The 17,934-nt window shown below is 38.6% G+C and overlaps 1 protein-coding gene across 3 annotated transcripts in view; it reads left to right on the top strand.

Moving 5' to 3' along the window:
* Positions 1–2,695: 2,695 nt before the first annotated feature.
* Positions 2,696–17,934, top strand: part of cntn4 (contactin 4) — a 161,251-nt gene continuing 146,012 nt past the window's right edge. The window contains exon 1 of one of the 3 annotated variants that reach the window (XM_023261306.3): positions 2,696–3,106. The gene's annotated coding sequence lies outside the window, so the exon portion shown is untranslated. The remainder of the gene's footprint in view (positions 3,107–17,934) is intronic. The other 2 variants (XM_023261305.3, XM_023261304.3) reach the window with 2 other exon arrangements.

Here is a 17,934-nt window from a genome sequence, read left to right as displayed (position 1 = left end):
ATGCACCTCCACAGTTAGCAGTTTGTTCAGAGATTCAACTCTACTACCATGTGTTATAAGCATCAAACAGCCCCAAATTAACAAGCATCTGGTAACTTGAATTAACTGTACCAAAAAACGTTTCACGCTGTGTGGCCTGCACACTGCACCTGCACCACTGGTCCATAGATATCATCAAAAGATAACTCACTTGTGGGGGGCCCAGAGAGCTCAACAGGTTGAGCAGGTGACCCATGAACAGGGGTTATAGTCCCCGACGCAGTGGTCTGGGTTCAATTTCTGCTCATGGCCTGTTGCTGCAAGTCTACCCCCCGTTCTTCTACCTGCTTTGCTGTCTGCCTCATCACTAACCAGCCAAAAATGGCCAAAAAATAACTTTCAAAAAAGATAACTCACTTTTCTAGACTGTGGGGAAACTTTACAGATATAAAACCTCCACAGATTAAACAAGTTAATGTACACAATGTAATAATCTCCCAATTCTACAGATGGAGTATTTTTTGTTTCAACTGGACTAGTCATTGGGAAAAATTAGAAAATAAAAGGTAATTTATCATTTAGCTATTAGCCTGAGCTATAATCAGAAATACAGTCTAGACATTGTTAATGTGGTAAATGACTATTCTAGCTGGAAATAGCTGTTTTTTAATGGAATATCTATCTATCTATCTATCTATCTATCTATCTATGTGTGTGTGTTTAGAGAGAGTGCACTGGAGAAATACTGCCTTTCACCTACAGTTCTGTTTACTAATGGACATAATTATAGCCTACACTGGGTTGATACTCTGACTATATAGTACACATGTAGCCTCCACATTCTTCTTTAATTACATGCAATTGCAAAGTGCTGTCAAAAGGCACACATCGTCTTTCATGTGTGTTCACATACATCCGTGACCTTGAAACTATAATGAACGGTGTTGCTTATATGATGTTACTGTTTGATGTCACCGTGGCTACTAACAGATGTTTTCACCGTCTCACACATGAAAAATAGGCTCCACGTGAAGCTCTTGGTGAACTTCAGATGCACTGTGTGGCTGCTCTAACCCGTACGTGTTGTTTTCAATGCTGTGGCCGTAACACGTATAACATTGTTTCTTTACGTAAATAATGGATGAACAATGAAGGAGGCTTTTCCAAAATTCTTCTTCTTTTGCCATTCAGTTCCAAGTGGAGCTCAGGCCATCAACAACCATTTTTCATTAATCTCTGTTCTGGGCCAGTCTTTCCATTTCCATGCGTGTCCATCTCTCTTGGTTTCTGCCTCTATGCCTCTGCACCATGATGTTTCTGGTGGATCTTTTCCCTTGTGGGTTTCGTTTTAAAGCTGTTCTTGCTGTATTTCCTTGGTCTTTTCTTAAAGTGTGACCTATGTATCTCCATTTTCTATTTCTTTTTTTTTCTGCCACAGGTTTTCGATTGGTTCTTTCCCAGACTGCAAGATTTGCAATGTGGTCAAACTGTACAAGATATTTGCTTCCAACTGTCTGACCCATATAGCAGCACTGCCTTGACATTTGAGTTAAAAATTTGAATTTTCATTTTGGTTCTGATCTCCTTTGACTCAAAAATATATTTAAGCATATTACATGATGTTTGGGCTTTTTGGATTCTGATTTCCACGTCTTCCTCTGTGCCTCCATTTTTATCGGTAATACTTCCTGGATAGGTAAATGATGATACTTCCAAAAGTTTTCCAAAATAAATACTGAAAAAAAAGTTTGTTTTTTTTTTGTTTTTTTACATTTATGTGGTGAAGTAAGAATAATATTGTAGATTTTTAACCTTAATCTTTAAATTCGTCAATTGAATCTGCTACATTAATCATATTTCTCTACTGAAAAACACTTTAGGTCACTGCCTGTTGTTTTAAATGTGCCCTTTAACTGGACTGGACTTCTTTTGAATTGGGCAGTGAAATGAAAACCAAGCGGCTCCACATCACAGGTGAGGCATGAACACCGTTGCTCAGGCCTCAAGCAGGGATGAGCAGTGAGTTGCAGAAATCTGGTTCAATTTTAGTCCATGCCATCAGATTTTTTTTTTTTTTTTTTTGCATCCAACCACTGCTGACTCACGTGACATCACCTGAGGCAATTTATGAGATATTGAGCTGCTTCCTCTGGAGACACTAAAGACTTTCGCTATAACCTATAACTTTTCTATATCTCACCCTCATATGGAACAGTACTTTCTGAGATCTACACAGATTTTGACGCGCAAAAAAGTATCTCCATATCAAATTTAAGCAAACCACACATGCTCGTGATCACATTTTTTCTAAATTTTACTTTGGATTTAACATATAACAGGCTTGAGAGTGTCAGTGTGGTGCCATTCCCACTGCTGCTGACAGGTATTACCGGCTGTTTACCACAGCATAGCAAGGCAGCCGAAAGGTATTTGGCCCATCAACATCCTCAGACTGCTTGGACATCCCAGCAGTAGCAGGAGGAGGAGAAGGAGGAGAGGAAAGAGTAGTAGCCTTGTAGTAGGACAAGGAGGAGGGAGTCTGTTCCGCTTGGATGGCCGGAGCAGCGAGGAGGCTGGTCGGGAGTGGAGGCAGACAAGACAGCCCCCTTCCTCTCTCTTTCCCTCCTTCTCTGGCTTTTCTCCTCCTGTGTGCGTCCCGCTCCGCTCCAGCTCGGTTCGAGAAGGAGGAGGAGGAGAAGGGAGGGAGGGAGGGTGAGACTTGACGCATCGGAGTGGGTGCGCACACCGAAGCTTCACTTTCCAATATGCGACCTGCGAGACGCCACGCCGTCAGATACTTGTGCTACTGATACTAAGAGAGAGAGAGAAAGAGAGAGAGAGAGACGGAGAGAGAGCAAGAGGGAGATAAAGGGAGAGAGAGGAGGAGAGGCAGGGATGGTGGTGCCGCACAGAACACCACAGCGCAGCTCGTGAATGTTGCGCTACACAAAAGAAAGGAGCAGCATCTTTTTGTTTTTGCGCACAAGTCAGACGGAGGGGCTATTTTTGGCCGGGAGCGTCGCTGAGACTCGACAGTGATGTCTGTGTGCAGAATTTTGTTTGGTGACAAAATACGGATTAATCTGTGGCTGTGAATTCCTCGGAGACGTTGCAGCTGCAAGAGTAGGTAAGATTGTTATCCTTATTATTATTATTATTATTATTATTATTATTATTATTATTATTATTGCGATTTCCTCCCCACATGGTACCCAAACTTCACCATCTCTCAAGTTCGCTTCACTCAGCACTCAGTGAAACAATTGAAGCCCCAGCCTTCATCCTAACTTTTTACCTCAGATTACAATAAGCCTTGACGCTGCGTAAAAGGACGCAGCTAGACGGGGATTGCCTTCTCGGAATTTCACCCTCCGCTGATCTCATTTCACTGTGTCTACTTTGTTGTGGGACTATCATGGAGGAAAGAAAGTAATCTGCTAGTGTGTGAGCGTCTCTTCGATCAGTGCAGATGTTTAGTAATCCTCCGGCGTTGACCCTCCCTTCAGTAATCCCTGCGGATTTCACTGATTACGCCTCCGCCGCCGCTGCTGCTGACCACCTACCGCGGAATCCGTCTAAAGTCCTGGATGCTGCGGGATTAAGCTGGAAAAACTTGAGATCCAGCCCTAATACAGCATGTATACACCCTCTAGATTCAGCCTTGAATAGCAGAATGTACATCCACGTCGATCTGTGCGCCCTTTGGATGAAAAAGTGCCCTCAAACTTCTAAGATTTCAATCTGATTGAGGTCATGTTGCAGATCTGAATAAATCAGCCTTTCTGCCACTCTATCACCGCTCTAATGGTGCTCATCAGTGCATCTGTCAGTCACTCCATGAGCTGCCCATGCTGAAGTCCAACGGCCAGCAAATGCCACATAAACCTCCTTTTTAATATGTTTAATAGATATGAGCATCTGTGCAGTTTCAGCACATCTGACGTGCCAAACGTCTGCCACTCAAATGATAACTGAGGGCAATTCCTGCAGAGTTTTTCAGCTGCGGAAAAATAAAAATAAGCCTTGTATGTGTGTGTGGCGGCACAGTCAGGTGAAAATGTGTCAGAGTGATGATAACACCAGGCAGAGCTGACCATGTGCTGCACAGGAGCACCAATCTGTTGATGTATGTACGTTGTTCATTCAACATAGACTGAGGAGCAGCTCCAGTGACTCTCTGTGTGAGATCTTGTCATCTGCCTTGACAAGAGCTGAACTTATTCTACAGGTTAACAGAGAAAAAAAGGAGAAACACTTCACCTTAAGAGGTTTCAGGATCGGGGATTTTGAGTCAGCGTGTGATATCGCCTCGAAACAAGAGACTCTCGTGAGACCCAAGCATAAATATTTAAGAATTTTTTCATTTTTTTTTAAAGGGCTGGGGAGTGGAGGGTAGATTGTGCATCTGATTTACCTAACAAACGACCAAAAACTTTCTGTGCAAGGATGCATAATGAAGACACAAACTGGGATACAATTAACTGCCTGCTGGCTTCAGCTCATGCTACACAAATGTTAATGGTAATTGCTGTGTAATCTGCCTTTGTTTGACTGGCATCTAATGATATCCGGCGGCTACTTGATGTGGTCGAGGCTCTCCCAGATGCAGCCTCGCAGGGAAACAGCACTTTAATGGTTGGGGCGACATCCTGGAAGCATAGTGAGAGTGCAGAAGTGACATTAAAAATACCCGGGGAAGGGTGCATATAGAGGCCCGGCATAAAAATTTCATCGCGCTGTTTCCTCAGGAAGTCTCGAAGAAACGTGTCACATTGGTCATTTTTATTTCATGCCTGTTCAGGAACAGAAGGACAGGAGAATGTGTTTCTGTGCAAAGTGTTTGGAGATACGATTTTTCAATGTGGGGCCTTTTACTCTTCACATTGACTTGTTTTGTCACTGGATATCCTGCAAGTACTGACATTACAGCCACACGGGCCTCTGCATTAGTCATGACTGGAGTCTCACTGTCCGTCTGTTTTAGCAGAGGCAGGCAGGGAGCTGGAGACTTGTTGCTTCATCTTACACCTCGTTACGCCTCTTTGTGTACTTTTGTTAGGGATGTGCACGTATTTGTAGTGGAGATTTTCGGTTTGGGCTTCTCAGTTTAGCTCACGTGCACAGAATAAATGCAGTCACTGAATGTGTTTCTGCAGGACCCAGTTTGAAACTCAATGTTCTCCCTTTAGCAAGTTTAGCAAAGGACCACATGTTGTTGGTTCCATGTGCACAGTGCAGCCTCATAGTTATGGCGACCACAGACCAACCGGAGCTTTAAGACTCTACCATCATTAAACTCTGCTGTTTGGGAACACTATGGTTTCTCAGTTAACTCCAGTGGCAGTGGTTTGGATGAATGCTGTACGCAGACATTGTTCAACTGCAATCGAGTATTGCTTCCCCATTGGAGATGGTATCACATCAGCGGTACAAGTTAAAAGTGACTGCATTGCAAATCCAACTCCTTGTGGTATTAAAGCAGCCTCTTGCTAGCAATTTCACACCAGGCTGAAGTGATAACAAACACAGCAGGTGTTTATAAAGCAGCAGACATGCCATCTCATTCTCTGTTGTCAAGAACAAGGGTTTCAAACACATGCTGAAAGTAATGGAGCCCAGTTACAAAACATTTCATCCAGCAAGTCCTAGCAGCCCTTTAGAAACAATCACATGCTACAGTTGTCCGGAAGTTATCGAATGAATCTGCTTGAGTACAAATACAGTTCAAGCACAGTTAATTTTCTAAATTCTGCACTTTAATGGGTATTTATTATAACTTACTTATTAGAGAGAATATTTATTTTGATTTGCTTTGACAGATTTTGCTTTTTTATCAGTAAGTTGCAGCCAGTTGCAGCAGTATTGACAGCCTCGGTCTGTTCAGTAAACCAGTGCTTAATAAAGAAAGAAGATGCAGTTTAATGTGTATTTCTTGTTTTCGGTACCAAAGACAAGCTAAATCATGACCTCAAAACTGATGTACATACAGAACCATGATATTTGTGTTCTATTTCCTTTCTAATGTTTGCTGTTGACCAATATTAGTTGATGATTTACTGTTAAGGAATATAACTAAAGCAAAACACAGTTTCCCAAGTTCTCTAGAGCCATATTACCAAACCTTGTCTTCTTGTTGCTCATTATTTCAAAGCACTTTGGACAATTGGACACAGAATACATGTTTTCAACTTCGGGGCAGTTCAGGTTTAGTTTCTTTGAACAATTTTAGATGTTTGAAAAATACAAACTAGAGACAAATCAATCAGTTGACAGAAATTTACTTAGATTAGGAAGGAAATAATTAAAATTTGGTGGGTGTGCCTCTATGTGTCTCCTTTGTAACGTCTTCACCTAGCTTGGTATGTGAAGAACCTTGAGACTGCATATATTGTGAATGGGTGCTATACATTTAAAACTGCATTGAATTGATTATTTGCTGCAAAATTCCTCTTATTTCAACTTCTTGAGTGTGAAGATTTGATACTTTTCTTTCTCTTACATGATCGTTAGTCCTTTTGGTGTAGCCGAGTTAGCTGTGGGAATATACACGGACAAAATACAGGTCAGAAAATTGGTAGGAATAAAATAAATGAGTGATTATTTAATTGGCTAAAGAAATAACTGTAAACTGGGAAAGAAAACATCACTGTATAATGGCATGTTCACGTGTATGTAAAATATGTTCCATTTACTAAAATAAAAAACAAAGAAATACTGTAATTTGTCATGTTTGAGAGGGTGGAACTATCACCAGTTGGGAATTTTTGCTTAAAACGTGACAATTAACAACTTGCTTATTTTTTTGTTGATTGAATAATTGACTAATTGTTGCAGCTTTTATTTGCATGTGGAAGTTTTTTTTTTTTTTTTTTAACTTTTTTTCTGACATTTTATAGACAAAATTGAATATTTGAGAATTTAAACCACAGATTAAACAATTATAAATATAGCTGTCAACTGAAGCCCATATACAATGTATTTCACAAGGAAAGTTTAAAAAGAAACATAATAATGGTTACTTGTTGCCAACGGCTGCTGCAGAGTTTCCATCTACCCTGCATCTGACCTCATATATCTGCGTCATACAGACAGTGTAATATCTGACACAGCTGTATATTTGCAACCACCTCACAGATAAGGTTCAAATCACTCTTATCAGGGTTGCATAATAACAAGCAGCAAATAAAAACAAATGCCCAGTGTCACTTGTTTAGCACGGCTGCTGTTTTGTTTTTGTTTTTTTCGCTTCTCTCTGCTGGATTTTCAAAGTAAACAACGCTGTGAGATTTTCCTCAGCACTGTAATGGATGAGGAAGCTGCGGGTCCCTGATGCTACTTTACCAGTGTGCTGTGTGGTTTTAATGTATGCCATGCATTACTTGTTTGAATCTGGCATAATAGAGTTGTCTGACAAGCTGAGCCTGCGTGTGGTGAAGAAATCTCGACCGTCAAGCAGAATCCTGGAGAAGAGTAGCGTTTCTTTTTCAGCCAAACTCGTCAAAAAAAAAAAAAAGAAGGTACGATAGTTGTGATTAGGCTGTGCTCCTGGAGTGTCAGCACACCAGCGAGCGAGATACACAAAAGATGAATTTTGTTTTCACTGTAAGAAAGTGATTGTGGTTTACAGAGTCAGTGTGGAAGGAAACAAGAAAGTAATGTAGTGAACTCACAGCAAGCCTTACAGTTTTGCACATTTTGCTTTCCCTTTCTGGATCTGCTAAAAAAAAAATAACACAATTACTGCAGCTTCTCTAAATGCATTTCTTGCACAGCACAAAGCGGATTTCATCGAAACAAATCTTTCATCTGCATGGGGGTTACATGTAAAGTCTTCCACCCACTGATGAAGAATTGTTGCTCAATTCAGCAAAGCGAGGTCATGACTAAGTGCAATTTACACAAAAATATGCTCTATTGTCACCATCAAACGCGATTGCATGCCTGATGCTGCGTCCTGGGAGCTGTCAGTTGTCAGGAATAGGCACACGAGTATATAGCAGAGCTCCTCCGTATTGTCTACCTAGTCCCATGTCTGTGTTCATTTTTAATATTTAAATATGAAAAAAAAAGATCCAAGATGGCTCAGCGAGACAGTTCTATCGCCTGCTCTATTTATCTAGTCTCATTGGTTCTGTAAATGCCCTATTTGTAATCCAATCACATTAGAATAATTTCCCTGCTTTGGTGATGCTTTATGATGCTCTGTCACTTCCAGGCCTTTGGTTTCAAGGCACCGTGTTTCTTTGGGGTACGTCTTCACAGACTGTGTGATGAAACATTGTTGCACGCCGCCTCTCCCTGGGAATGGCTTTAATTGAGTGCTTAATAAGAGCAACGCCACACAGCAAACCAACTTCAGGGGGTATCTGAGCGCTGGGACTGCTACATTATTAAATGTACTTATATAAGCCCCGAAAACATCTTCCTTCTCTCCAAGCAATTGTGGGATGAGGCCAGATAAGATACCCTCCTTGTTTGTGAGTTTGTTGTTGTCATTTTTTTTTTTTTTTTTTTTTTTTTTACCAAAGATCCACAAGAGCACATTTTCAGAGGTGTATTGTGCTCCGCTGGGTGTGGCTGTTGTGTGAGAGACATCTTTCCTCCCTGATTTCGCACAAGAGAGGCACTTGATAAAACTGCACTCCCTGCAGGGCATTGTTATTTTCTTTGTCTGAATCAAGATTAAAGGACTGAATAGAGCGGCTGGATGACTCAAAAGAGCGTTACAAATATACACTAAATATTGTCATAAAGTTTTTTGATGGTGTAATCATGCTGGCAAACAAACTAAACGGGTTATCGTAAACTGCAGGAGTGACATATTGCAATTTTTCCTCCTGCATTATCTATTTTTTCCCCTTACATGGCATTAAAATGCATGCTAAGGAAACAGTTGCTTTCTGTGAACAATTTTGTGTTGATTGTGTATCTTGATTTGCATTACATAAGAGCTTCAAAATAGCAATTACAAGATTTCAAAGGAAAGACTGCATATTTCTTCAAAGTCTTGAGGTGATGCTACATGCAAAGGGTTTGTGAACACAAAACTGGAGCCTCACAGTAAAGTGTGTCTTAATCATATTAAAACTAAAGGATTTTTTTTAAATAAAAAGAGGAAATGTGGACGAAAGATGGGATTAAGGTAAAGTAACATGATCATATTGTACACTGTGGCTATGTAGGCTTTTTCTCCATTGAGGTGACATTTTCACTGAATAGATAACTACTGTAGTTCATGTGTTCATGCAGTCCAGAAGGCTGAAAGTGCACTGAACCAATGCGACACATTGGTTGAGTTGACTTATCAAGGAGGCCTGTGAAAACAGTTGTATGTCTTTTGTAGCTCTGGATGGATAGTGAGATGGTTTAAACTTGACTTGGGCATCAGACTTGAAATATTTTAATAGGCTTCATTGCAAATCACGATCTGGAGGTTTGAACAGCATGAAGAGCATCGTTTGAATAGTATCTCTGCAGTGGGAGTCTGTTAAAAGATGCTATTGACGTGAGTTTTTGGAAAATTCAAAGTGTTGGCTACTTGACCCATATTAAAGACGAATAGTCAGGAGAACTCGTCTTCTACTGCTTTGATTTTCACCATTCTTGCTTTCTGTTACTGAATCCAGCAACTGTAACAAAGTACATTATTAAATTACTTAAACCCCGTAATGATAAAGCACAGATTCACTGCAACCACAATGTAATATTCATGGAAATGTAAAGCAGGCAGTAAAATGGAGGTAACACATCAGTGGTGTGCATTGCCTTATGTGCACTGCGCTAGTTTAACAGAGCAATTGTTAATATATGCTATAATATGTTAATACCAACACTAATTTGTTTGATTTCAAAAGGTGAATAATCTTCACACAGGTCTGCCCATTCGATTTTCCTTTCATGTTTTTTTGAGTTGTCATATTTAGCACAAATTGCAAAACCAGCAACTAACAATATAGCTTCTAATAAATAAATACATATTTAACTTGTTAAAATTTATTATAATGCAATGACAAGTGAACAAGCACTTTTTCATTTATTTGTCTAATTATTGATCCTTTCCCCACCTGCAGACTGCTTATCTTTTAAAACAGTCTGCCACTTGCAAAAATGAAATATATTAAACATAATCAATAATAGATCTCATGTTTAGACTTATTTTCATGCACACATTTTATATTAAGCCACTGAAGAAATTAGATACGGAGATGAAGGAGACACATTTGCTTATTTTCACACAGAGTGAGTGTTTCTTCTCAGATTTCTCTCGGCAGCAATAGGTAGATCAGTTTTTATTATTCAAAGCTAAAAATATACACGTTTAGAGCCGTGAGCTTCTGCTACTTCAGTTTGCTGGTGTCTTGCTCAAGGGCACCTTCATGGTACCAAAAGCCTCTGAGAGGCTTAAAGGACTTTGGATTTTGGTGCCTGTGGTCTCTGTCTTTATGGTTATTTTGAAACTAATATAAATGCCTTTTATTTAAACTAATCAGACAGGATGACACAGTGAGAGTTTTTCACCCACATGCATGAAAAGATGATTATAATACAGAAGCATATTAAACAGAAAATTGGTAATATGCCAAATAATGAACAGACACATTTCGCTGCTGCTCAGTGGATGTTTTCTAATTTGTAAAAAAAAGAAAAGAATATGATGTTGTCTCAATTCATTATCATTACTTTCATTTAGTTGTTCATTGAAGTTTTTTTTGGAACTTTTTTTTTTTTTTTATTACCTCTCAAGTGCAACACTCCCAAAAGTGCACATTCACATCTATGAATATTATCCTTAATATGAAATAGGCTGCGGGAGACCTTCAGATGTTGTAAAGTGCAGGTGTTCAAAATCTCATCTGTTTTTCAAATGGAATAATCAGACATTCTAGAAAGGCGCTGTTTGTTTATCAGACCATTTCAGATGTCTGCGGTTCTGATAAATGAGATTCTGTAGTCATTGTATCAAAGTGCAATTAGCTGGCTCATCCATTTACACCAAGGACAGCAGAGAATGAAAAAAAGAACAAAAATGATGCCTGTTTCGCTTCACTGTGGAACACAACGCCATCTATTGTGGATAAGAAATGCAGACCCATTGTAGCGCCGTATTTATGGGGGAAGGTCAATCTAGTCTACTCTCCTTAGCCTGTATGTGGTCATTCTGTTATCAGTGCATCAGCAGAATTTGAGCTGAAAATAAATATAGAAAGGGTGTATATGCAGCAAGCAGTGACTGTGTGGTACGTCCTCTTATCAGGTAATAAATCTGCCCCTATAAAAATGCATATCACTTGACTTCCCATAGACTTTTTGTCATAATGAGACAATTAACATGTTGTGCAGTGAGTGGTGTACTGTGGATTCTAGAGCCATTTGGTGCCAGCTGTAGAAGCGTAACCATGTTAAAAAATGCCCCTATGCAAGCAATTAAACCTGAGACTGTCTGTAATTAGGATACACATACATTTTGAATTACCCTGCAATGTGTGGATATCTTTAAATTGACAGACACAGCATCAATAACAGCCTGATTATCAAATGTAGGAATTCTTAGTGGAGCTCTAGTAATCACAGGTAGCTTGTTATATCTTTTATGTTAACAGTTTTATTCATAGGCATGCAACGATATTGGATTTAGTTGATTTTCTGTGAATTATGAATATTTAATTCTTGAAAGAACTCAATGCAGTATCTGTTTTTCTACATAAACTAGAATATATGCCATTTTATTGATTTTCTACTTAAGTACAATCTGCATTATTAACACTCACTTTTTCTATTCATCAAAAATCTATGCAGTACCACCGTTATGTGTAATAATGTTATTCTTAGAGTTAGTGCTTATGTATATCTTGGTTTGTTTTTAATTTTGTTCTTCATTCCTTAAATCTTTGCTACACTGCAAATGTCCCCACTGTGGAATTCACAAAGGATTATCTTAATTTCTAACCCACCATGTGCAGTCAGATTAACAATTAGTTTAAACCTCACATCTTTTGTATCCCCCTTTGTTCAAAGAAATGCATTTGGAAATGCATGGCAGCTTCATGCAGAATTTTTGATAACGATTGTGACTGTGTCCCTGTCATATCAGAGAAAAATCACGAAGACTTTGAAGTTTTTTCCTATTAAAAAAAATAAATTATTTTGTTCAAGCTTGAGCTCATCTTTCTTCTAGAGGAGTTCTCAACACTGAGCTGGCACTTGGCAGGATGATACAATTTGAGAGAAGTCACTCTAATTCTGAACTGTCCGAATTTGCCACCCACATCAGCAGTGATGTGGAAACACAGCAGAAAGCTGCTTCATGGGGCTGTCACAGTTTGGCTTTATCACCACCAAAGCTGAGCAGAGCCCCTATAATAGCATCAAATGCAAAATATACAGTGCTGGAATAAAACTAGAATGCCACAGGCCTATGGCATATGTAAATTATTTCACAACAAAGGTGTTAATGCTATTTATTATTAATCTACCACAGCTAAACCTATTGTACAGTAAATGTACAGCTGATTATTGTAAATGTATGCACATGAAATTAATTAAATTCAGTTTAATGGTTAGTGGGGGGGAGCTAAATTGTGATTGTTATTGGAGCTAACTATAATACAGTGAAAGGAAAAGAACAGAGGAAATGATCAAGGTAACAATAGTAAGTGGAAAAGAATTGTTGTTTGTGTTGATGCAGGCTGCTGTAGCGCAGATGGACCTCAGGTGTTTTTTATTGATTATAGCTCCGATTTTAATAGTCTTCATTGATAAAGTCATCTTGACAAGCTGTGATTGATCAGCATCTAAAGAGCACCATGTGGAAAACATCTCCATAAACAACATATTGATTAAAGCAACTGCCTGGACACCAGCTTCAACACACATCTAATAAAAAAATAATTTGTACTCAAAACACAAAAATAGATTAATATAGTAGTTACCACCCCACAAGTATAGATGTTTTTACATGACTGATTGCTATGCTTTGGGCGCTAAAATGCTAAGAGACAAATGACATCATCCTTTGTTTCTTGGACTTCATTATTTCAAACAAGTAAATGGTGTAAACAGCAGAAGTTGATGAGAGCTGTGGGGAACAGGTGCATGTTGCTAAAGTTGTTAAAATAGTTGCATCATTTTTGTAACTCATGATGAATTACATTAATACTCTCTTTGTTTTTAGCTGTTTTTGTCCATACATAGCAGGAAAAGGTTTGCTGTATTAAATGGAATACAAGCAAGAAGCTAATATCAAGACTGTAAGCAAAACCCTGGATGTAAAAATCAACTGCTTTCTCAAGTATGCTTTGATTGAAGCATATTTCCTCCCAGATTCTGTTTGTTTATGACAAAAATGCATACATCTCTTACCAACTTATGTAAAACTATTTCACCAATCACATATTAGATTCGTCACCATGATAATCAAGGATAGTGATAATAAATGATAATACTAGTGGAAATCAGACCATTGTGTTTCCTCCCAGAGGTTGTCAGACTTTAATATGTGATATTGATATTTTATTTGACATTTTAAAACAAGACATTTACTCTGTTATATTTCTTGTTTTTTATCCTTTGCATTGTGGCTCACGCTTGGTTTTATCCCCTGTATATTAAAGTCTGCATTGTGTAGCACCTTGAAACTTCATTTTAGAGCAGTGCTACAAAAATAAAGTTATTTGGCATTGCTGATATTGTAATTTTACTATCATTAGCTGAATTTGGGAACAGTCAGAAGGTCTCCACCAGAGGATCTCAAACAGCGATCAGGCTCAGAAGGAGTCAAGGGATGACAAATTTAAGCTGGCAGCTGTCTGTGTAAGGCTTTAAAACCAAGCAATAAAACCATAAAATCAATTTCAAAACTAACTATTAACCAGTAAACGCCAGTAAAAACTGGAAAAATGTGGTCACTTACACTGGAATGAGATAAAAAGCCCAGCAGCAACATTTTGCGCTGATTGAAACCTATGAATGTTTCCTCTCACTGCTACTGGAGTGAAGTGCATATCGGTAACAGAGTGTGGAGGTGATGAATGTATGGATGACCTTTTCTAAGTCTGAAAAAGAGCGAAGGGACCTGACCTTCGAGATCAACCTGAGCTGAATGAAACAAGACTGTTCGACCTTTGTCACCTGAGACATGAATCAAAAACCACTCCGAGATATTAGACCTCTTGTTTAACAAAAGTGGCTGATGTGCTGAAAGCAGACTGAATAGGATTGGTATTGTTTCTAGAACTAGAAGGAGCAATTATGGTGATGAGGAGAAGCTCCAAACATGTTGCGAAGGGGTTTACTTTAACTCAAACCATATTCCTCTAAACCTAACCAATAACTTTGGATGAATAAACCTCACCAAGTGAAATATATAATAAATAAGGGCACTGTTGTCCAAACATGGACTTTGTGGCTCTTTAAAAGTGGGAACATTTGCTACTGTTATACTTTTACCTTTCCAGAAGAAGGTATCTGTCTTTTAAACTGAGAATGCAGTTTAATTGTATACGGCCGAGTTACTGGAATTTTTGAATCGGCTTTTGATAAACATATCTCTCAGTGTGCATCTCATGTATCTTTCTTTGCACTGTAAATATCAGACCTTGAAGCAAACCCATATATTCTACAGGGTTATGTCACGGTTCAGATATAATCAAGCATAAATCAAACCAAGGAGGAAATTATAATTTTTTCAGTATCAGTGGTAAACCAAACAACAAAGTGGTTTATCCCATAATTTAAACTGAGACCTGATGTAACCTTGATATTAAGGTGGTCCACAGAAAGAAGAACACTAAACTTTGACTGTTTATTGCAGGCCGTATATATGTAAAGATGTTTTTTGGACACTAAATATACACATTTTTCTAATATTATGTGTTTTATGTTACTCCTCCCTTTATCAACTACAATTCTGTGTTCTGCTTCAGTGTCGTACCGATTAATGCTTGCAGAACACGAGTGAAAGAGTATTTTTCATCTTTGTTTTGGTGGTCAAAGACAAATTCTAAAGGAAGAAAGTGATTTTTTTCACATCATGAAAATATTCACTGGATTTTCTGATCATTACTATTTGTTTATTAAGCAAAAATATTGAAATTCCAGGTAATGTTTCAACATGAATATTTGCTTCCTTTCCTTCATTCTGTACCAATATTATATGAATATGTTTCTGTTTTGAATCTATTGAAGATATGCGTTAATACTGTAATTTCTACATTTTTTGAAGTGTTGCATTTTCATGGTCTTTCAGAAGACAGCAATGATTGAGTCTATAAATCTGTCTCCTTTCATGATGCTGTTTTGCAGTGAGTTTGCCTTGTGAATGTGCTCAGAAAAAAGTCAAGAGCACAGAACGCTATTATGTTTGGTGCCATTTGCACAGCATGTGAGCACGAGCAGATTTCATTCGGAAGCTTTCCTGTTTCTTTAACTTCCACTTTACCCTTGCTATATGGACATGTCATATAGTCACATAAATGTGGCTACATTCATCCCTCACGGGTGTTAAAGACGGAGCTGATACACTTCGTCTTATAGCTGAGCTGCTCCTTTGATCACCGCTGATTCTGTTTGGCTCTCCGCCCTGATATCATTGGACGATGGATCTCTTAGGACCAGTGCAGTACATTAACCAAATGTGTTATCTCCTCCCAAGCTAATTTAATTCAAGTTGCAATCCTGCACCTCCTCTGCAACGACATCAGTTTGCTCTTGAAACAAGCATTTATAATAAATCGATTTTGGACTGCCCTCCGTATTGCTGAATTTTGGAGTGGCAAACAGTGTGCTCTTGTTAGAGAGAAGTTGATTTAATGGGTTATGCCCCTTCTGTGGCCAGAAACTGCAGCTGTAACTGAGAGCCACTGACTTTTATGGACATAAATAACTAGAAAATAAATGCACCCTTTCTTTGCTTGCAACTTTCTAACAAAGATTCGCTAATGTCATGAGAGTATTTTCACATATGCATTCCCTCTACCTGCATCACATCACAGTAGCTCTGTGATGCTACAGAAAGGTACCAGTGCTCACTTATTGTCCTCATATTGCTGATGAAAACTCCAATAAGCTGTTAACTGTACAATGTGTGCAAATCTATCAATCTTTCAATTTTCCGGTAATTTGTTACTGACTGAATTTGACTGATTATCTCCTCCCCTTATGCCCCAAAGCAACATCAGTCATTTCCTTTTACCCAATGCAACTGCAGTATATTACATTTATGATATGTGATGCTTGAGTGGTTACTGAACCCAACTGCAAATTATTGCACAGAATCAGTGAATAGCAGCATTACAAAACATGACTGATATGTGTGAATTATAATTGCTTTTTAATTCTTGTTGCTATTCATAGTACCCTGACTAGCATATAGAGCAAAAATATTACCACTGTAGTAATGGTGATAGTAGTATTAGCAGAAATACTAGTGGAAATAGGGGTACTTTGTCTAGCAGTATTCTTTCTGGTATTGCAGCAGCCCTGTTCTATTTTTAATAATAAATAAATGCCAATGGGAAGCGGTGCTTTTCAGAAGATACCCACTCATCATTTTGTCCCATTTGAATTTTTTTTTTTAATCACTGTGCACTAACATCAGCATACATTGAAGTATTTGTAGGTCAGTCTTGCTACAATTCACCCTTGTTTTTATTTTCCTTCTGCTGTCTTTGCATTTTGCTTGTTAAGCGCTTCGAATTTTGCACTTATAAATGAGCACAAAGGACGAACGTGTCATGATCCCTGTCACTGTAACATAACAAGTGCTGGAAAGCCCTGCAAAGCTGGCTGGTCCTTCAGTTAACAAGGCACAGCTGGATATGGTTCGTGTGTCCAGAACATTTATCAACTTCCAATTTCCTGGCATCAAGTAACTAAATAGATTACAGCAACAATAAGCAAGAGCAAGTTTTGTGAGGTGCTCAGTGGTGTGTTATCTTTAGCTGCTGGGGTGCCTTATCAGGTCGAGTTGAAAGGGGTGGAGGGAGCTAAAGAAAGTCTCTGATACTGTAAAAATAGATCTTAACTCACTGGAGGAAAACGAAGTTACCAAGAGTAACAGTAATTCTATGCCACTTATAATCTCGACCCCGTAGCTTTGCACACAGATACGGATCAGTTGCCCACTGCCAAATCACATGGAAACAAGACTTATAAATGAGCAGGGAGAAATGCTTAAAATTTCTTCTTGAATAAGCTGAGAACTGAGATAAAAAATAGCTGGGTAAGGAGTAAATTTGTCTGCATACCTTAACAAAGACATGTTGGAGTACCTGACACGATACCAAATCAAGTTTAAGCAGCTGAAAGTGCTTGTTTTGGCAAATGAAAGAACATGAACATGAAATGACATTACTTTTTGCAAGGTTGACTATTACCATATCAGTATATATGTGCTCTCCTTTTAACTCTGTTTTGATCTCCACCATCACCTCAGAAAAATATGGTCTTTAATTAAGAAAAAAAAAAAGTCTTTAGCTGTTAAATCCTCCACTGTGTTGGCCAGATACATATTATGTGTATAAACCTGAACTGCATGTGTGGTTCTTCTAACATGATTGCGTCGTCCTAATTGTTGGTACAGATGGAAGAGAATGTGTTGCAATTTGTAATTTTTTCAGGATAGACTGGTGCATTTCTTGTTTATACTTTCTCATTTTACACACAGTCTGCTCTAATTTTTCAAAGTTGACACCTAAATCACTAATAACAATCACGTGCTCGTGGTTGTTGCACACGTTAATGTACAGTGCTACTGTTAAGAGGTTCATTGTGAATGGACAGATTGCATATCTGTAGCATTTTGGGAGCTTTTCAGCTGAAGCGGTTCCAGTTCCTGATAAACTAAAGCATTGATCAGCTTTTGGAAGTCATGGCAGCTCTTTGCTTATCTCCAATTGTGGCGAGAGCAGCTGAATGCCAGTGTGCATTTGAGGGGGGGGGGATTCTTTGACTTTGTCA

The sequence above is a fragment of the Amphiprion ocellaris genome, chromosome 5 (assembly GCF_022539595.1).
Source record: "Amphiprion ocellaris isolate individual 3 ecotype Okinawa chromosome 5, ASM2253959v1, whole genome shotgun sequence".
NCBI lineage: Eukaryota > Metazoa > Chordata > Actinopteri > Pomacentridae > Amphiprion > Amphiprion ocellaris.
This window is presented reverse-complemented; position numbering and strand designations above follow the sequence as displayed.